General features: G+C 31.1%; 2 protein-coding genes across 3 annotated transcripts in view; one reads left to right on the top strand and one right to left on the bottom strand.

Annotated features, from left to right (window-relative positions):
• The window catches only part of Brf (Brf RNA polymerase III subunit), a 168,098-nt gene that overhangs the window by 36,671 nt on the left and 108,783 nt on the right, over positions 1–22,644 (bottom strand). The gene's annotated exons all lie outside the window — the stretch shown is intronic.
• Positions 20,531–22,644, top strand: part of lute (BTB/POZ domain containing protein 3 lute) — a 95,994-nt gene continuing 93,880 nt past the window's right edge. Inside the window, exon 1 of one of the 2 annotated variants that reach the window (XM_073960015.1) lies at positions 20,531–20,856. The gene's annotated coding sequence lies outside the window, so the exon portion shown is untranslated. Of the gene's footprint in view, positions 21,163–22,644 lie in introns of both variants that reach the window. The other variant, XM_073960014.1, reaches the window with a different exon arrangement.

The following is a 22,644-nucleotide window of genomic DNA, read 5'->3' as shown; positions in this document are numbered from 1 at the left end:
AAATTTCTCATTTTATTTAATTTGCTAGATGGCTTTATTGACCTGTTTATCGATACAGAGTCGGCGAAAAAGGGAACTGATGAAGTTGTTTGGTGACAACTGAAACTATAGTATTCCCTACCCTTCGCCCGCAACTAATCAATTTCATATCCACTTTAAAATATTTTGTTGTTATTAAAACAATTGAATTACAACAAAATATGGACTCAAGCTGAAATAAACACAACGATGTAAAAATAATATTTTTTAAAATATTTCCTCGCTTATGAAAAAATATTTTTTTAAAAATGCACCCTCATGAACAATTTTTTTAAACAAATTCGACGATCATGAAAAAATGTATAAATGTTTCTACGTCATGAAAAATTATTTATAAAAAAATCTAAAATCCAACCAAACAAATTATATAAAAATCATAGTTAAAGAAATATTTTTAAAAAGTCAACTCTAAACATTTTTTTCTTAAAACTAAAAAATATTTTTTTACAAATCAACGCTAAAAACATATTTAAAAAACAAGCTTTCGAAAAAACGTTTTGAAGAACTGGACGCTTATGAAAAATATTTTTAATATTTTCACGCTCATGAAAAAATATTTCCAAGCTCATAGAAATAATTTAAAAAAAAATATTTTTTAAATCAACGTTAAAAAAGTACTTTCTTTTTTTTAAATATCAATAATATTATTTTAATTTGAAAATTTTGCCTTTTTAGGCGAAGATCATTTTTAGTATTAATTTTAATTAATTCCTCGTTATTTTTAATTCACACCCATTGACATTCCACAAAAAAGATTTTTAAAAAATTTGAAATTATTTTCTAATTCAAACTGTGATAGTCGTTGAAAAATATTAAAAAAAATCAAATCTAAAGTCTTTGAAAAATATTTTTTTAAAAAATTCTAACCCTGAAAGTCTTTGAAAAAAATATTTTTTTAAAAAAACAAAGCTCCGATAATCTTTGAAAAGATATTTATAAACTAATTCACGTTTTGATAGTCCTTGAAAAAATATTTTAACAAATCCAAGCTTTGATAGTCCTTGAAAAAATATTTTTTAACAAATCGACCTTGAATAAATATTTTTGAACTTGAAAAATATTTTTAAACAAATCCAAGCTCTGATAGTCCTTGAACAAATATTTTTTAACATTTCCAAACTCTTAAAATAACCGTTTTTAAGAAAATAAATGCCCTAATAAAAATCTACTCTTTTAAAAAATCCGCTTAAAAATTCACGTTCCTACAAAAGCGGTAATAAAAAGACAAGCCTAAAAAACAATTTTTTTAAAAAACCAAATCACAAAAAAATATGTACTTTTTTAATTCAGGCTCAAAAAACTATGAAAAGTTATTTAATAAAAATCCTCGTAAAATAATAATTAAATAAAAAATATAAATATCCACTCTGAAAAAAAATATAATTTTAAAATATTGCCACGCCCATGAAAAAAAATAATTTATTAAAATTATGAAAAAAATATATTTTTTTAAATATTTTCACTCTCATGAAAAAATATATTTTTTAAATATTTTCCCGCTCATGAAAAAAAATATTTTTTAAAAAATCCACGCCCCTGTGAAATATTTTTTATCCCATTCTCATGAAAAAATATACACGTTCATGAATTTTTTCTTAAGTTCACGATCATGATGAAACGGATTATAAAAATATATGCTGACAATTATTTTTTTTTTTAGAAATTTTACGGTCATGCATTTTTTTAAATACACTATAAATTTTTTTTTTATTTTTTCTTAGAAAATTTACGGTCATGAATTTTTTTAAATATACTCTAAAAAAATTTTTGTAAAAAATGCAAAGTTCATGAAAAACTATTTTTTTTAATCCAAATTCGCACGCTCATGTCGAGTACCCCATAGAAAATATTCTGTAAAATTAATATTAATATAATAATAATATTATTAATATAATAATAATATTATTAATATATCATTATTATATTACTATTATTATTATATTACAAAAAATATTAAAAAATCAGGATACTCAGTTGCCCTACATTAAATACACACTTTATCTACCAAATTGTCTAAATCAAATAATCCTGAAAATATGTATGTTTGTAATGCTTTTCCATGTAAATGTAACAGTATTTTGCAATAACAGAAAACCAAAACAAAGACTGAAAGAAAAATACAAATTCAGAAGTAAAAATAACACAAGTAATGTTCTCAAAAGATTTGTGAATGCTGCTTGAGAAAAGGGTCAAAGTGGTAATTCAACTGAATCTGAGATTATTTTCCACACTTGAATGCATCCTTAGTAAGTAATTCCTTGAAATTGTTTTGCACTTTTTAGTGTGTCGTTTCTATGTTATTATTATTTTTTTATATAAAGATTCAAGTGTTTCGTATAACATGAAATGCAACAACAAATTATAAAACAGAGAGTGTTGTTTCAAATATTTTATTTTTCATTTAGAATACTTGTAGTGCATTACGAAGAAAATAAGATTAAACCATAAATAATATAAATAGTATGTTCTGTGTACACAGTTTGAACCATGGCAAATTATAATGAAGTGCATTTCTTGTACAAATGTAAATGGTTTGTGAAAACAGTTGTTGTTGTTGTTTTGAACAAGAAAAATGCATTATCATGGGACTATGCAGAGCAGAAAGGACACTGGGATCACTCAATGTATAGCTTGTTAAATGATATTTGATAAAATTATAAAAAATAGGGTTTCTAGAGTTGTGCATAATATAATAATATACTTTTAATATAACTACGAATTTATTGTAAATATTTTAATGTTAAAAATATCCGGCGGCATACGTTCTGCCGGAGAAAGTTTTCACAACGAAACCAAGTTGTCTTGAAAAAAAATTTGCAATACAATACATATTCAACTCACACTTTTTCATTATTTTTAAATTAAATAGTTTCTTAAATATTCCTATATAACACACTTCTATGTATACACATGCAATATGTCGGGGTCAACTAAAATGTATTTTCTGCTCTTCCATCTTATCTTAATTCCCTAAAAATATACTATAAGTAAGAGAGTAATAATGTACACAACAAATTCAATTCAATTCTCTCTCATTCATGCAAATGCTTCATAAAACAGGAATTTCTGCTCAACATCCCAAGTGTCGAGCATTATATTTTTGAATACTTTTCCAGGAAAATATGGTAAAAGTTCAACTTCATCACTACTCTTCATCCACTGACGTCGTTTGCTTCGAAGGATAGCAACATCATTTATTATGAATTATTCTGTTGATGATGAACGAATTATTATTATTTCAGTTCTTCTTTTTTTGCCAAATAGTTTAAAAACTTTTGCAAAACATTTCATTATCTTCATGGCTCTTTTCGTTAGTTATGACTAATATAAATATATATACAAACATTTTAATATACATACATATGTATATAAATATACTTAATTGTGCTAAATTATGCCAATGGAAATATTGCTTTGCAGATAATTTTACTTTTCTAAATTTTAGTTTGTTTACTAAAAGCAGATGATTTTTCATTTATATTATTTTCAAAAATATGAAATATAAAAATTAAACACATGCCCAGCAAAAATACTCATTACATAACCCCTTACTAATCCATTATTTAACAAAGGCATGTCGCAAAGGCTTGTAAGTAGTTAGTTCTTGGACACTTAAATAAGTGGCAACGACTTTTAGTAAGTGGTAACGACTTTAAGTGGCCAAAAAATAACTACATATTTCGGGCGACATGCCCTTGTTAAAATAATGGGTTAGTAGGAAGTTTTGTAATGAGTATTTTTGCTGGGTAGATACGTATGTATAAAAAAGCTTTTATGAGAAGACCCTTGTCCCGCCATGAAAAGACCTTAAGGTTTTCTATTTGTATAAGAATTTTGGTTCTTCTGGTCTTCTGTGAGATTTCCTTTTGGACTTCAATGGGAAGACCTTATGACTCTCGATTTAAACAATTTTGGTCTTCTATAAGAAGGCATTGTGGTCTACTATGAGAACAACTTTGCGTGTACTATGAGACGACCTATTGGTCTACAATGAGAAGACCTGTTGGCCTCATATGAGAAAACATTATGTCGGTCTCCCAGCAAAATAAATTAGAAGTAGTACAATGTAGACTAGTTCTTTTATGGCATGTTTCAAAGCAGTTCAAACAGAGTCGTGGAAAAGGCACTCCATTCTCTACATTTTAAGCGCATTCGGATGCGATCCAACGAATTACATCCTTTCCTCACACAGATAATACATGGAAAAAAAAATTAAAAAATCCACGACCTTATAGTCCATGGAAAAATATTTTTTAAAAAATCCACTATCTGATAGTCCATGGAAAAATATTTTTTTTTTAATCCACGATCTGATAGTCCATGAAAAAATATTTTTTAAAAAATACACGATCTGATAGTCGATAAAAAATATTTGTTAAAAAACCATGGAAAAATATTTTTTAAAAAATCCACGATCTGATAGTCGATAAAAAATATTTGTTAAAAAACCATGGAAAAATATTTTTTAAAAAATCCACGATCTGATAGTCGATAAAAATTTTTTTTTATAAAACCATGGAAAAATATTTTTTAAAAATTCACGATCTGATAGTCCATGGAAAACTATTTTTTTAGTCCATGGAAAAATATTTTTTTTTTTAAATCCACGATCTGATAGTCCATGGAAAAATATTTTTTAAAAAATACACGATCTGATAGTCGATAAAAAATATTTGTTAAAAAACCATGGAAAAATATTTTTTAAAAAATCCACGATCTGATAGTCGATAAAAAATATTTGTTAAAAAAAGCATGGAAAAATATTTTTTAAAAAATCCACGATCTGATAGTCGATAAAAAATATTTTTTAAAAAACCATGGAAAAATATTTTTTAAAAATTCACGATCTGATAGTCCATGGAAAACTATTTTTTTAAAAAATCCACGATCTGATAGTTCATGGAAAAATATTTTTTTTAAAAATCCACGGTCTGATAGTCCATGGAAAAATATTTTTTAAAAAATCCACGATCTGATAGTCGATAAAAAATATTTGTTAAAAAAACCATGGAAAAATATTTTTTAAAAAATCCACGATCTGATAGTCTATAAAAAATATTTGTTAAAAAAAATGGAAAAATATTTTTTTATAAAATCCACGATCTGATAGTCGATAAAAAATATTTGTTAAAAAAACCATGGAAAAATATTTGTTAAAAAATCCACGATCTGATAGTCGATAAAAAATATTTGTTAAAAAAACCATGGAAAAATATTTGTTAAAAAATCCACGATCTGATAGTCGATAAAAAATATTTGTTAAAAAACCATGGAAAAATAGTTTTTAAAAAATCCACGATCTGATAGTCGATAAAAAATATTTGTTAAAAAAACCATGGAAAAATATTTTATAAAAAATCCACGATCTGATAGTCGATAACAAATACATATTTTTTAAAAAACCATGGAAAAATATTTTTTAAAAATTCACGATCTGATAGTCCATGGAAAAATATTTTTTTTTAAAAAATCCACGGTCTGATAGTCCATGGAAAATATTTTTTAAAAAATCCACGATCTGATAGTCGATAAAAAATATTTGTTAAAAAAAACCATGGAAAAATATTTTTTAAAAAATCCACGATCTGATAGTCGATAAAAAATATTTGTTAAAAAACCATGGAAAAATATTTTTTTAAAAAATCCACGATCTGATAGTCGATAAAAAATATTTCTTAAAAAACCATGGAAAAATATTTTTTAAAAAATCCACGATCTGATAGTCGATAAAAAATAGTTGTTAAAAAAACCATGGAAAAATATTTTTTTTTAAAAAATCCACGATCTGATAGTTGATAGAAAATATTTGTTAAAAAACCATGGAAAAATATTTTTTTAAAAAATCTACGATTTGATAGTCGATAAAAAATATTTGTTAAAAAACCATGGAAAAATATTTTTTAAAAAATCCACGATCCGATAGTCCATGGAAACATATTTTTTAAAAAATCCACGATTTGATAGTCCATGGAAAAATATTTTTTAAAAAATCCACGATCTGATATTCCATGGAAAAATATTTAAAAAAAATCCACAATCTGATAGTCCATGGAAAAGTATTTTTCAAAAAATCCACGAACAGATAGTCCATGAAAAAATATTTTTTTAAAAAATCCACGATCTGATAGTCATGAAAAATTTGTTTTTTTTTTTTTAATCCACGATCTGATAGTCCATGGAAAAATATTTTTAAAAAAATCCACGATCTGATAGTCTAAGCGAAAATATTTTTTAAAAAATGCAAATATTTTTAAAATGTCCACGATCTGATAGTCTATGGAAAGTTTTTTTTTTAAGTCCACGATCTGACAGTCTATGGAAAAATATTTTTTAAAAAATGCACGATCTGATAGTCAATAGAAAAATATCATTTAAAAAATCCACGATCTGATAGTCTATAGAAAAAAAGGCACTCCAATTCCTTACATTTTAACAGCATTTGGATGCGATCCAACGATTGACATCCATTTCTCACATTTAAATTGCATCCGGATGCAGTTCAAGGGAGTCGTGAAAAAGGCACTCCGTTCGGTACATTTTACAAACAGTTGCTTTGTGATACCTACAAGTAAGCAAGCCAATTTGTAGATACCTACAATAGGGTTATGACTTTTTGACATTTTTTCTCAAAAATGATTTCCTGTAGTGAGAATGAATGAACGTTTGCCTATTAATGCCTAAAATAACATTCATTCCACTTTATTACAAAAAAAAGGTTTCGCACAAACGACTTTGAAAAAAAGTTTGAAAAAATTCTATGAAATGAAAATAATTTTTTTCTCAAAATATTATTTCCTGTTGCACGAATTGATGGTCTTTTACCTATTAATGGCTAAAATAACTTTTATTCCACTAAAATTTTAAAAAAGGTCCCGCACAAACCACTTTCAGTTTTTATGATATATGAAACAAAGTTATATATAATATAAAATGATATATATGGTATAATACGATGATAAAACTAGTGAGAAACAAACGATTATGTCATTTTAGTTATGTCGTGTGCTCCAAACCTTGTTTTCAGTTAAATATCTGCTTACAGTGACTTCAAAAAATTTTTAAAGGTTCTGAAAAATAAAAACTTTAAAAGCTTTTTGTTCGAAGCTTTTTTTAGAATCACTTTGTAATTAACATCTTATGTAATCTTAGGTAAAAACTCATCAAAATAGCAACATTTTTACGGTAACTGACGAGAAAAAAAATCCTAATGAAGTGCTGTTGGAGTACTTTTCGAAATCGCAACTGATGATGGGAAGACAATGTAAGAACCCCTTTAGCAGATGAAGCAAAAACATTTCAGCTTGGATTAAATGGAGAGCGGACGAAACAGACTCAGTTGCCATTGAATTTAATGAAGAAATTTCATAATTTGTGTTAATGTAATAAAGTTTGTAATATTTTTGTTTTTAACAAATAATAAATTATTTTTATTTATTCTGGGATATTTTGCAATGGCTTACATTTTTATTGCATCTTTGAACTGCACAAAAAACGCTTTCCGAAGAGTGCCTTTTAAATCCATCCAAAGCACTGCATCAAAACACAGGCTTTGGATGCAAATTGGATTGCATCCTATTTTACCATAAAGGGTTAGTTAAAATGCGATTCCAAAGTGATAGTTAAAATGCAGTGCCAAAGGATTAGTTAGAATGCCGTGCTAATGGAGTGCATCTTTCAGTAGTCACGCTCTTGTAAACATCATGAGTGAAAATGCATAATTTGATGCACTTCCAAATCACTTGTACATACCGTTTAACTGCATCTTTGGAGGCAAAGTTTTTTCTGGGCTTCTATAGAAAGAATTGTGGTCTTCTATGAGAAGGCCTTTTGTTTTTTTATAAGAAGACTTTTTGTTCTTCTTCTCATAGAAGATCTTTTGGTCTTCTTGAAAATACTATTTGGTCTGCTGTGGAAACAACTTTTGGTTGTTCAGTATAAGACTTTTTGGTCATTAAATAGAAGACCTTTTGGTTTACTTAAGAATACATTTTGGTCTATGAGAATACCTTTTAGTATTCTAAGAGAAGACTTTTTCGTCTTCAATGAGGAGAAGATCTTCGGATCTTTAATAAAAAAATTTCGTTATCTATCTAAGAAGACTCTTTGGTCTTTTATTGGAAGACCTTTTGTTCTTCTATCAAGAGACCTTTCGGTTTTCTGTGAGAATTCCGTTTGGTCTTCCAAGATTAGACCGTTTAGCATTCAATGAAAAGACCTTCTGGTCGTCTATGAGAAGACCTTTTGGTCTTCAAAAAATACCTTCTGGTATTCTCTAAGATCTTCTGGTCTATGAGAAGACCTCTTGGACTTCTTGAGAATACTATTTGATCTGCTATGTGAAGAACTTTTGGTTGTCTAGGATTAGACCTTTTGGTCTTCGTGAGAATACATTTGGTCTGCTATGAGAAAACCTTTTAGCCTTTCGTGATAAGAACTTTTGTGTATTTAATGAGAAGATCTTCTGAGAGAAGTTTTTGATATTCTATAAGAAGACCATTTCGTTATCTATCTAAGAAAACCATTTGGTCTTCTACTGGCAGGCCTTCTCAGGAGATTTTTTATGGTCTTCCATGAGAAAACTGTTGGTCTATTATGAGAATACCTATTGGTCTAATATGAGAAGGTCTTAAGGTCTCCTATAAAAAGAATTTTGTCTTCTAAGTCTTGTCTTCTATGCGAAGACCTTCTGGTCTTCTACGAGCGGACCTTCTGGTCGTCTATGAGAAGACCTTCTGGTCGTCTATGAGAAGACCTCCTGGTCATCTATGAGAGGAACTTCTGGTCTTCCATGAGAAAACATTTTTCGTGTTGGGAATAGCTTTTGCCTTTTATAAAAAGATCTTTTTATCTTCTATGGGAAGTCTTTAAGGTCTTCTATGAGAAGACGTTTTGATCTTTTATAAGAAGATATTTCGGTATTCTATCTGAGGTTATTTTTTATACCCTCAACATTTATGCTAACGAGGGTATATACACTTTCATACGGGCAAAATGTGCTCCATCGAAATAATGGTTTTAGACCCCAAGTATGTTTGGACGAAATCTGTTTCAGACAATTTGGAGTTGATATAGCCATGTCCGTCTGTCTGTCTGGCTGGTGCGCACGATAAAACTCGAACCGATTTGGTCCAAAATATGGCATTCGTAATATTTTTTCCAAACTTAGTTTAAGTTCGAAGATGAGACATATCGGTCCACTCCTTCAGCTACCTCCCCTCCAAAGTTAGAAAATGTTCGGGAAATTTGTGCTCGATAACTCTTGAAGGGAGTAACCGATTTGGTGCATACTTTGTATAGCGTAAACTTTCTACCAGAGTGATATGAGGTTCAAATATGGACTCAATCGGTCCACCCCTTCGGTTACCTCCCACACAAAATTTCGGAAAAGTTCAGTTTAGGACCTGCTCTCGAATCACTTTGATTTTTGTTGTAGCAACTTGTATTCACTGCCCCCCATATGACGGTACAAGTTTCATCAGGGGCAAATCCACACTTCCTGAGAAACTAGCCTTAAAGGTGCAAAAAACCCCTATGACACCGGATCTACTGAGTTGGTCCAAAATGTGGCCTTCGTAATATTTTGTGCAAACTTAGTTTAAGTTCGAAGATAAGCCATATCGGTCCACACCTTCAGGTACCTACCTGCCCCAAAAAAGTTCAAAAATGTTCGGAAAAATTGTGCGCACGATAACTCTGGATGGGAGTGAGCGATTTGGTCCATACTTTACACATCCTAATATATTTACCAGATATAGATCAGGTTCGAATATGGACTATATTTGTTTTGTTCAGTCCTTAGGGTACCTCCAACACAATATTTTGGATAAATTCACTTTAAGACCTGTTCTCGAATCACTTTGATTTTTTTTGACGCATCTTGCATTCTCTGTCTCAATTACGGCAGTAAACGTTTTTTCAGGGGCAAGTCCATACTTCTTGAGAAAACAGCCCGCAAGTTTTAAACAACCCTATGGCACAATATGTAGTGGATGTAGAGCTCGAACCGAATACTGCGTACGTACGTCCACACTTTGGATATCGTAATATTTCTTCGAATATTATATGAAATTCGATGGTAGTGCTTATAGGTCCACTGCTTCCGGTACCTCTCTCACAAATGTTTGAAAATATTTGCTAAAATGATAAGCGCAATATCTCACAAACGTAGCAACCGATTTGGTCCACATTTACGATCTCGATCCAATATTTGGGGTACCACTCATACAAATGTTCAACACATTTTTGTAGTTGAGGGTCTGTTCGAGGATCCTTTGGACATTTTTACAGAAGGTTTCCCTAGTGGCCCGATATTATGCTTTTCGTAGGCTAGTATGGTACAAAAGCCCTATATATCGGTATCCCCCCAAATTTTTGAGCTTTAATCCAATACATATTTCTGTCGGTTCGTACGCCCATACATTTCTTTTTTGTTTTTTTTTTTTTTTTTTTTTTTTTTTTTTTGTAAAAAAGTATTTCAATCCACACAAGCTGAGGGTATATCTCTGTCGGCAAAGCCGAAAACTTTTTCTTTATTTCAAAGTAATAAATGTTATTTTAGTGATTAGAAACTTCACTCATCCGTGCTACAAGAAATAATTTTTGAGAAAAAATGTCTAAAAGTCATAATCTAATAATTACAACATTTTTCACAAGACCCTTTGTACTTTAATGAAGGTGCGGAAGGTGTAATGAACCGACATTGCTATTTGGAAATTCTTGAGTCATCCATCCATTATCTTGGAATGTATGGATGTTATAGCGTTTTTATGCCACTCTGCGCAGCATTCTCTTTGCACATTTTTTTGCGAACTTGTCTATTTTTAATTCAATAAAATGCAAGGTGTGCAGCCTGTTAAGTCGAAATGTTGTACTCTATGCGGCCTTCAGTCACATGAAATGCCTACAATTAAGCTTTGCATAATTAAACGTTTTCTTTAATGTCAAGGGAAAATGTTTTCATTTTACAATTGAACAAATTGCACTTTGATATTCAAGCTCAAATAATTTTAAATTCTATATTATTAAATTGAAAACGGAAAATTGAAATATGTATGTTTTATTTACTGTCACAATGGGATGAAATCGCAAAAAAAAACGGAGATTTATTCAAAAAATAAAATTCTTTGGTATAACTATACATCCCTAACCAAAATATCAAAATCATATCCTGTTTACTTTTACAGTTACCCTGTGTTAAAGTTGAAGATATTTTTTATAATTTCAAACGGACCATAAAAAATAAATGTTGTTGTTCATGGACTATATCTTGAAAGCAAATTAGAAATTTGTTCCAATGCCTTCAACAAAATGTTATTTCTTGCTAAGCAGCAGGAGAAAATAATGAAGAAAAATGTATTTGATAAAATCTGCTATATGTAGCATACCTACTTGAATTTTTTTCATCAAAAAGTATAATTGCATCCTCAGCGTTTGGGCTTACGAGATAATAATATACACTTTGATACGATACAATTGTGCCTCATCGAAATAATGATTTTAGACTCCACATTTGTTTAGACGAAATTCGTTTCAGACAAGCTGGCATTACTTAGCATAGTCCGTCCGTCTGTATATCTAATTGTCTGGCAGGATGAAGCGCATGATAACTCTTGAACGGATCAACCAATTTGGTAAAAGTTTTGGATCTCGTAATATTTTGTCCAAATTAAATTTAAGTCATGTCATGTACCACCGCCATAAAAGCTCAAAAAGCTCTCGATCTAAACTGTGTATATCGCAATATTTCGTCTTCTTATTCATCTAATAAAATTACTTCCAAACGTATATCAAGTTCCAAGAGAATATGTATGGACAACATTCTCAGGTACCTCCCTCACAAAAGTTCAATATAAGTTCAGTTAAAAGGCTGGTCGAGGATCCTTTTGGACTTTTTTGAAATTTGTAGTCTTATTTACAGCGCACGGTCCGCCTGAACTAAGTTCAGGAAGTTGTTGTGGATACTGAACGACAATGTTCATAGATGAGAAAAATCAAAAAACAAAAAAAATCGCCGGAGGGATTTTTAAAAAAATCACGGTCAAAAGTCACATTTTAAGGACTTTTTAGGTTTCGATTTTGCTTGGAAACCGCAAGCCCTATCGAAATGGGACTAAAGAAAATGTTGTAGAGAATTTTCACTGCTACAATATTTTTTTAGGGCTTGCGGTTTCCAAGCAAAATCCTGAAAACCCAAAAAGCACCTAAAAATTTTGACCGCGATTTATTTAAAAATCCCTCCGCCAACTTTTTTTGTTCTTTGATGCTTATCATCTATGAATATTCTAGTTCCAGAATCCGTAAAAACTCCCAGGTGTAGGCTCCTTTCACATAAAGTTAGTTCAGTCGCACCGCGATATTTCGTAGACAAGTCCATACTTCCTGACAAAGCTTTAAATACTTCGGTGACCAACCAATATGGCTTGTGGGCGCGGAAACTATCGAAAGGAGTGACTCTAAAAATAACATTAATTTCCAAAAGTTTAACACTTCTGCACCTTAATCTAAATTAAATTTATGCATTTATTCGGAAAGTTTCGATGTTTTTTTGGCAATTTTGTTCGCCTAAAAAGGGGACAATATTTTTGGGAAAACTATTTTGCTTGTGTAGCTGGTATTCGATCTGTCCATAGTCGCAAATCCACGGCTTTGGGCACAAGTGGTCAATAGACAAGGGTAGAGTCCTTGTTGATTTAATGATCAATTCTTATTTGTCAAAACTATGTATCATTTGAAGCAGTAAATTTTGCAAGCTGTCAGTGCGTTTTGTAAACATTTTTCTCTGCAAAGAGGAAACACGGTGCTCTTGAATCAAATTTAAATGGAAGGTGCTTACACCTGGAAAGTTTTTGCGGATTCTGAAACTGCAATGTTCATAGATGGGAAAAATCAAAAAACTAAAAAAATCGCCGGAGCGCTTTTTAAATAAATCGCGATTCAAGTTGACATTTTTAGGGGTTGTTTGGGTTTTTGCGATTTTGCTTGGAAACCGCAAGTCCTATCAAAATGGGAATGAAGAAAATGTTGTAGCTATCAAAATTCTCTACAAGATTGACCTTAATGATATTTTCGTACGTTTTACAACTTTTGAGATATAGAAGTTGAAATTGGGACAATTCAAATTCAATTCAATTCTGTATCGTCTCCTTACAAAACAATGTCATGATTGCAATTTCCCAACTTAAACTTATATGTCTAAAAAATGGTACAACCTAGGAAAAATTTCATAAGCCAGTCTTGTAGAGAATTTTGGCAGCTATAAGATTTTCTCAGGTCCCATGCCGATAAGACTTGCCGTATTCAAGCAAAATCGCGAAACCCTAACAAAAAAACCTAAAAATGTAAACTGAGCTTCTTTATCTCAAAAATGGTACAGCCTAGGAACAAATCATAAACGCCAATCCTGTAGAGAATTTTCGCAGCCACAACATTTTCTTTAGCTCCATTTCGATTGAACCTGCGGTTTCCAAGCAAAATCGTGAAAACTTAAAAAACACCTAAAAATGTGAATTTTGACCGCGATTTATTTAAAAATCCCTACAGCGATCATTTCTTGTTTTTGGATTTTTCTCATCTATGAACATTGCTGCTTCAGAATTCACAAAAACTTCCCCTGTGTAAGCGGTTTTCATGAAAAGTTAGTTAAGGTGCACCCTTCATGACATTGTTTTATAAGGGGGCGATACAATCAGTGCATTGTCCCAATTTGAACATCAATATCTCAAAAATGGTAAAACCTACGAAATTACCGTAAAGGCCATTCTTCTAGAGAATTTTCAGAGCTACAACATTTTCTTCAGTCTCATTTTGATAGGACTTACGGTTTCTAAGCAAAATCGTGAAAACCTAAACAACCCCTAAAAATGTCAACTTGAATCGCGATTTATTTAAAAAGCGCTCCGGCGATTTTTTTAGTTTTTTGATTTTTCTCATTTCAGAATCCGCAAAAACTTCCCAGGTGTAAGCACCTTCCATTTAAAGTTGATTCAAGAGCACCGTGGAAAGTGATGAAGTTAAGCCAATGGGGAAAACTCCAGACTTAAACAAGCAATAAATTTAATTTAAGAAATATTTAAATTCTAGTTCCAATAAGTTGCATGACCTGAGTCCAGTCATCGAGTCCAAAAATTTCTACTTATACAAATAAAAAATTGATAAAGCTTCTTCTGTAACATTATACCAAAAGTAGAGAATACAGCCGGAAAACAATCATGAAATGTTTCGACTTTTGTAATTCAAACAGTACTGCGAGAAGGATTCGGAGCCTATGAGTCATAGTCTGTATCGTTCGATTTTAAGTTTCTAAAGTTTGTAATTAGCTTGCACAGACTCCATCAGACTCTCTTCTGGTAAATAAGGAAATTTGGTGTTTTTGTGACATAAGAAATGTTATATTCTTAGGTTAACGATACAAAAGCTGAATATAGAATTCCTATTTGTACTCGCTTCGATTCGATTTATTCTTCCTTTTGAAGGTATTTAATTCATAGAAGTCGTTTAGGTATCTCGCTATGTAATGTTCGGTTGAACTATACCCTCCAACACATTAAACCCCTGTATAACTCAATCCAACTCACCCGAGTATAGATTTATATAGAATTGTATTAAAACGTGGATATATTTTAACCACTTTCTGCATGAAGGTTCTCCCACCAAAAAGAATCCCAAAATCTGTATTACATTCAGCTGATATTCTGCAAATTCGGTTAAAATCTTCGAAATACTGAAACCTTGCGATAGCAAAAACTTTAAAACTTTAAAATTCTGCGATGTAGCATTACGTAGACCTATATGATTAAAAACTTCAAACTACTGAAAACGGGGCGGAACTTTTATATGGCGACTATACCGAACCGATATGGTTTGTTTTCAATTCGAAATATCCAAAGACTTATATTTTATACTCTGTAGAAATTTAAAATTAGATCCTAAATATTGAGAGCCCTCTCTACTGAATTTATATACTTTGTGTCAATATTTCCCAGCAAAATTTGATGCGATGACGTGATTTCGTGGCATCTTTTGCATTGGTTGAAAGGAAGTCGTGAAAGACCCGATCTTTTCATTAGCATTTAAACCAATACAAAGGAAGTCGTGAAAGATGCGATATTTTCATAAACTTTGAACCCATGCAAAGGAAGTCGTGAAAGATCCGATCTTTTCATCAGCATTTGAACCCATTCCATTCGATCCAATAGAGATGAATTTTGTGTTTTTATTTATTCACTTTTTTCTAAATATATAAGATTAATTATTTACAATAGGCTTGATGTCGGAGACTCGAAATCACAACCAACGTTGTTAAAACTCTCGTCGTAATGATAATGTCATTGCAAAGGGTTGGTGAAAATGACATGCCAAAGCATTGGTCAAAATGGCATGTCAAAGCATTGGTGTAAATGACATGCTTTGGATCCAAAAATGAATTTAGGGTCCACGTTCATATAAAATTCATCGATGAAGATGCTAAAAAGATAGCATGCCAAATCATTGCACCCATGGTTGCATCTTTGGCATCGAACAATTTGCTGGGTTTATATAAAGTCAACTAACAAAATCTATAAAATAGCTTTAGGTAACGCAACACAACATTTTAAATGTTCATGATTTTTGGTCAAGCTGGGCCCCCTCCCCCGAAATGAAATCCTGCGAACGTCCCTGATCGGTAGGTACCCTTATATGGGAACCACATTAAAACATTCACCTAACTATATTACTTTTTGCCAATATTAGCTTAGCCAATAATTGAACATATTATAAGATTTTACTTCTCAACCCACTGTGCGACTTGTTTTTTGTGTATATACATACACCTTTATACGACCAAACATGTGCATCATCGAAATAATGGTTTTAGACCAGGGATGCTCTTCTTTGTAAAGACAGTATATTCAGCGATCTCACTGAGTTGTCTTTGCATTTGCTTTTCTCTCTCACATACACTGTACGTGAACAAAATCAAACGATAAACATCATTTGGTTGTTGCTTTTTTTCACTCATACATTCACACATGTTTTCGTTTTAATTGTATTTTGTTGGTCTCCACTATTTTAGACTCAATTACACTGTGTAACAAAATTCAATTTTTTTCAAAATGATGGGAAAAATCGAGTAGATTATGAAAGTAGAGCTAAAAATATGAGACACGTGTATCGGCGTTTTAAAAGTTTACGTCGGAAAGTAACCAAAATAGGCGGGGCAAGTTCCGCCCATTTTTAATTTTTTCGAAATATTCGAGTTAAGATATCTTTGAATCCTTGCATTTCAGGTATATAGTGTCTTTGGCAACTTTACAGAGGAGTATGTGGGCAATATTTTTGTTAAAAATTTTAACCCTCATGCGGTTAATCAAAGGGGTCTTTTTTGTCCTTTTTTCAAAAATCTTTCAAAAACTCCTTAAAAATGTGATTGTATCAAATCCAAATATTCTACAAAATTGTTCGCCATAAAATTTTACTATAGGTCTCAGAATACACCAAATCTGTAACTCTTGTCTAATCGCCAGGAATCTCTAAAAATGAAAAACACGTTTTAGGGTTAAAGTCGGACTTCATCTGAGTTTATTCAAAATTGTCCCACAAAACATAATTTTAGAGAGATGATGTCAGAGACAAAAATATTCTTCGTCAAAATTCACTATGGGTCACCAAAGAAGTGAAATGTCTATTTACATTCTAAAGCATTAAAATATCAGTATCAATTTTGCTGAAAAAACATGAAAATATTTCCCAATTTTTTTGATGAAAAATTGTTCTTTCTTTTTTCGAGTTGATACATGGAAGTAATATGAAACTTGGTTATAGGTGAAAAGTGTCAAAAGATGAAAAATTCTACACAAAATTTCACTATGACTTTCAGAATAAACCATATATCTAGCTATACTATTTCCTTAAATAAATTAGATTACAAATTTATATATATTTGGAAGAAATTATATGTTTTAATTTTGGACTGTTAATTTTACATAATTCCATACTGGATCAAAATCTAGCAAAATCCTTTACTTTATGGGAATATTGTTAAAGAAAGAAATGTTCCAAATGAAATTTCATTATGAGTTTCTGAATAAAAGAAATCTGTAACCGTAATATATAACATTCTTAGCAGCACTTGTTTTTGATATATAGGCTTTAGGGCCATATTTTCCAATATTCATACAGATTGTCGTTGTGATTGGATACTATAAATATGATATTGATGGTGTATCGAATGAATGAATTGTGAATTCATACAGAAGATGTCTTGCGCTCCATTCATACTGCTTTTGAAATATTTGTGGTGAATACATATTTGGAATATATAAAAAAACCCACATCGGACCTGCCCAAATTGCGTATTTTTAGTAGTTTCAACTTAAATTCCGTAGTTAGGATAAGCCATTGGTTGCTTATATTGTATGTGAAAAATGACCATAACGAAACCAGTTAGGATATAGCCATTTATGTCAATTGCTAGGGTTTATTCCGTAAATGCCACCAAAGTAGGAGTTAGTCCCATCATTGTAGTTTTTTGGACCACACCAAATTGTGCATGTGAGAGCCCATATGACACCTATATTTTCACTGGACCATAGCGGTAGACCTCTAATGTATTTTCACATATAATATAAGCAACCAATGGCTTATCCTAACTACGGAATTTAAGTTGAAACTACTAAAAATACGCAATTTGGGCAGGTCCGATGTGGGTTTTCTATATATTCCAAATATGTATTCACCACAAATATTTCAAAAGCAGTATGAATGGAGCGCAAGACATCTTCTGTATGAATTCACAACGAAAAACCATCAATATCATATTTATAGTATCCAATCACAACGACAATCTGTATGAATATTGGAAAATATGGTCCTAAAGCCTATATATCAAAAACAAGTGCTGCTAAGAATGTCATATATATATTATGGTTACAGAATTCTTTTATTCAGAAACTCATAATGAAATTTCATTTGGAACATTTCTTTCTTTAACAATATTCAAAAAAGGTAAAGGATTTTGCTAGATTTTGATCCAGTATGGAATTATGTAAAATTAACAGTCCAAAATTAAAACATATAATTTCTTCCAAATCTATATAAATTTGTAATCTAATTTATTTAAGGAAATAGTATAGCTAGATATATGGTTTATTCTGAAAGTCATAGTGAAATTTTGTGTAGAATTTTTCATCTTTTGACACTTTTCACCTATAACCAAGTTTCATATTACTTCCATGTATCAACTCGAAAAAAGAAAGAACAATTTTTCATCAAAAAAATTGGGAAATATTTTCATGTTTTTTCAGCAAAATTGATACTGATATTTTAATGCTTTAGAATGTAAATAGACATTTCACTTCTTTGGTGACCCATAGTGAATTTTGACGAAGAATATTTTTGTCTCTGACATCATCTCTCTAAAATTATGTTTTGTGGGACAATTTTGAATAAACTCAGATGAAGTCCGACTTTAACCCTAAAACGTGTTTTTCATTTTTAGAGATTCCTGGCGATTAGACAAGAGTTACAGATTTGGTGTATTCTGAGACCTATAGTAAAATTTTATGGCGAACAATTTTGTAGAATATTTGGATTTGATACAATCACATTTTTAAGGAGTTTTTGAAAGATTTTTGAAAAAAGGACAAAAAAGACCCCTTTGATGAACCGCATGAGGGTTAAAATTTTTAACAAAAATATTGCCCACATACTCCTCTGTATAGTTGCCAAAGACACTATATACCTGAAATGCAAGGATTCGAAGATATCTTAACTCGAATATTTCGAAAAAATTAAAAATGGGCGGAACTTGCCCCGCCTATTTTGGTTACTTTCCGACGTAAACTTTTAAAACGCCGATACACGTGTCTCATATTTTTAGCTCTACTTTCATAATCTACTCGATTTTCCTCGTCATTTTTTTTGTTGTCGCACTGTGTTATGTTTAAACGAAATTCGTTTCAGACAATTTTGAGTCGATTTAGCCATGTCCGACCGTCTATTTGTCTGCCATATGTTGCACTTCGTAATATTTTGTCCAAGTTTAAGCTCGAAGATGGTTCGCTCCTTCGGGTTCACTCCTTCTGGTACCACCTCTTCAAAAGTTCAACATTTTCCTGTAAAATGATGTGAACGATAACTCTCGAATGGAGCAATCGATTCGGTCCAAACTTTTGACATCGTATTATTCTTTTCAGATAAAGATCGGGTTCCAATATGGACTATATCGGTCCAATCCATCGGGTACCTCCCACACAAAATTCGGAAAAAGTGAAGATTAAGGACTCCTCTCGAATCGTCTTGAATTTTTGGGGTAACTCTCACACACAATTTGGGAAAAGTTCAGTTTGAAGACCCCTCTCGGATCTATTTGAAATTTTTTGCAGATGGTTGTTTTCACGATCCCTATTACAACGGTACAATTTTTTTCTCGAGAAAGTCTATACTTCCTGAGGTAATGGCCAAAGGCCGCATAAACCCTGCCGCCATATTCTAAAATGGTTAGTGTGCAACATACTTCTCAAACTTTTTCGCAAATTTCTCCCAAACTTAGTTGAACGTAATTTAATATTTCAAGTTATCTATGAATCAGAAGTTTACTTACTAAAATTTGTTGGTATATGTATGTCAATGATTTGGTATAGCCCCGCCCCACTTTACGACACGTACATATTCCACGTACTTTGAAGCAAAATCGTGGTACATAATCAATATATTTTATATACGGCATAATTATTGTGGTTGCTTCTGTTTTTGGTCAGAGGCTGAGGGTATGTCTCCGTCAGCACAGCTGACTGATACTTTTTTACTTGTTTTCTTATTCCTTCTCTGAAGGACTAACTTATAGCCTTTTTTACAAAATCCATCCGCATATATTGTTTCAGTAATATATTTTCCGTTTTCCCATTTTCACCGCAGATCGCTTTAATGTTGGAAGAATGTTTTTCAGCGGCTATTTCTCACAAAACTACTCAATATTTCACAACAAAAACATACGGATATAAACATTGTATTAGTGTCACCGCAAACATGACTACGAATTATTGCAATGAGATGATATCAAGTTATAAACTTGCCCTCCTGGTACAATAAAGATGCTACCGTAATTCTGAAAAGAACATGCGAGAATTTTTGCACAAATTCACACCTTAAAAAGAGGCAGACATTATTTCTCAAAAAAGTAAATAAATAAACAAATAAAAAGTAATAATAATAGTAGTAGTACACGATCAAGTGATAATAATTTCGTATTGAAAAATACGCATGAATTGAATACAAAAAGAAAAAAAACACACACAATAAGAAGAGAGGTTTACAGCCAGATCTTTGTTTCATGGTATTGCCAACTCAAACGAAAATCTAAAAATTTGTTTTGACCACAACTGAGAGCTGTGGCTTAAAAGCCGGTCTCAGGTGAGTTAAATATTTGTGGTTTGTTGTTGCTGTGCCCAGGGGCCAAAAAACAAACACAAAAAAAAACAAAAAAACTTAAATTTAATATCAACAACATTTTAATGTTGGCGATCATAACGAAAACGAACGTCGCGTTGTAAACAACCATTCCATCTCGTCAATACGACCCACAAAGCGTCGTGCAAAAGTCTCATCTTGGTCGTAGACCAAACGAAACTAAATAAAAAGTCCAACAGACAAACGTGCGGTGTTGATCCAAAATAGAAAAACAAAATCAACAAAAAATCAAATCGTCTCAAAAAAAAAAGAAAAAGAAAAAAAAAAACAAAGCAAACAAACCAACCAAGTACAACAAATTGTTAATTGTTCCCCCACACACCACCACCACCTTTTATTAACTTGGTTTTAATTCGCAACCGTGAAAATAAAGTAAATAATAAATTATTTATTTAATAATAAATAAAAATATAAATTATGTTATACGAAAAAAAAAATTATAATGGAATAATGTCGTTTTACAAAAATATTGTGTGCAATTAGTTTAGGCATTATTTCACAGTGAAGATTGAAGATAAAGGTGTCTATCAATTTTTGGAGTTTTGAATCAAATTACAAATTATGCAGAGAAGCAGAAACCCTAAATTTACCTGATTTTAATTTTTTACATCAAAGAAAACAAATTAAATTATTCGCTTGCATGTTTCCATTTTAATGAGATTTTAATTTAAAACGAAGGTAAGCTTAAATTTATCTTCGGCTAGAGTGTTGTATACGTATCGAAATACAATTTTGTGAAAAAAATAATTCTGCTATATATTGAAATCTTGTGTTTATATATAAAGACTATGGCTCAATTTACAAAAAAAAATAAATAAATAAATAAAATAAAAAAATTATAAATGTTGCCCAAACAACGTCAAACAACGTTTCCATTGGATCCATAAACCTTATTCATGGAACTTTATGGCGATCCGTTACGTTAACCCATGACACCTGAGCGATCTTTGTTTCCATAGCATTTCCTAGGTGAATTGAAGGTGAATTTACACGAAAATTCTCTATAGGCCGCAATTATGGTCGAATCGATGAAAAAAATTACCAGTTCAATGTTGTGGCTAAAAACGATTTCTACAAAAATTTATTGAAATAGGGCCAGATTTTGACATTGCTCCAATATACAGTGACTGTCACTGAAAATAATGCAATCTGAAATAAAAAATGTAAACGTTGATATCTTGGAAACGAGTTAAGATTTTTTTACAATTCAAAAAACAATTTTGTAGTCTGAAAAGTTGTCTTTAAGATGGCGTACAAAAATATTCCGTTTACAGTACCGTTATACTAAAATTTTACTGGAAACCAAAAAATGGGCATTTTTAAACTGAGCATTGAAAATGATGCACCACAATAATCGATTATTAATTTCCAAATGTTTCGCTTTTGGTGCCATTTTAGTAATCAGAATGGTGGAATAATTGGTTCCCTATCGTTTTCAGTTGTTTTGCCATTGATTCCGATAGAAAAAATGATGTTTCTGACTAATTTTGGCTATGGTCGTCATACAATTGGGGAAGAGTTGTTTGTTTCAATACAAAGAACTAAGAGAACTGATGAGGCCAAGTGGCGTTGGAAGAAACTAGTATTCTTTGCCTTTCCCGAAATTAAATCAATTTTAACTACATCCCACTTTTAATAAAACTTGTTGTTTTAAAAATTTTAACAAAACCCGAGATTAAGCTGAAATTATTTTACAACAATAAAATAATACACATCTCAACAAAACTGCCAAAGTGAATCTAAATAAAGACAGTTTATTTATTTAAACTCAGGTGTTGACTTCTTCCACAAGTAAAATATCGATTTTACCCCAGATATGCTGATTTTCATCCGAACTATGAATTGTACACCACACAATGCACAGTGGATGCGCCCAACGTCAAAAATCAAAAAAATGCATATCGTCATTTTAAGAATTTAAAGATGCAAATCGTTTCAAAACATTCCTATTAGTGATTTCTTTTATCATGGTATCTTGTAGCCGCACTGAAAACACGCGATTGCAAAATATAAGGTTTTGCGGGGTATACACTTAAATAAATATTTTTTCTTGTTTGGGACACCCTAATGTTGCAACACGTCAAAACGTGGACATTTTCCCCGCACTGAGAACCAAAAATACGATATTACAGGTAATTCTGCAGAAAAAATGTTATTAAA

Source organism: Musca autumnalis, unplaced genomic scaffold, assembly GCF_047663935.1.
Source record: "Musca autumnalis isolate F117 unplaced genomic scaffold, ASM4766393v1 scaffold_1, whole genome shotgun sequence".
Lineage (NCBI taxonomy): Eukaryota > Metazoa > Arthropoda > Insecta > Diptera > Muscidae > Musca > Musca autumnalis.
Note: the sequence above shows the minus strand (reverse complement) of the source record. Positions and strands in the feature narration are given on the sequence as shown.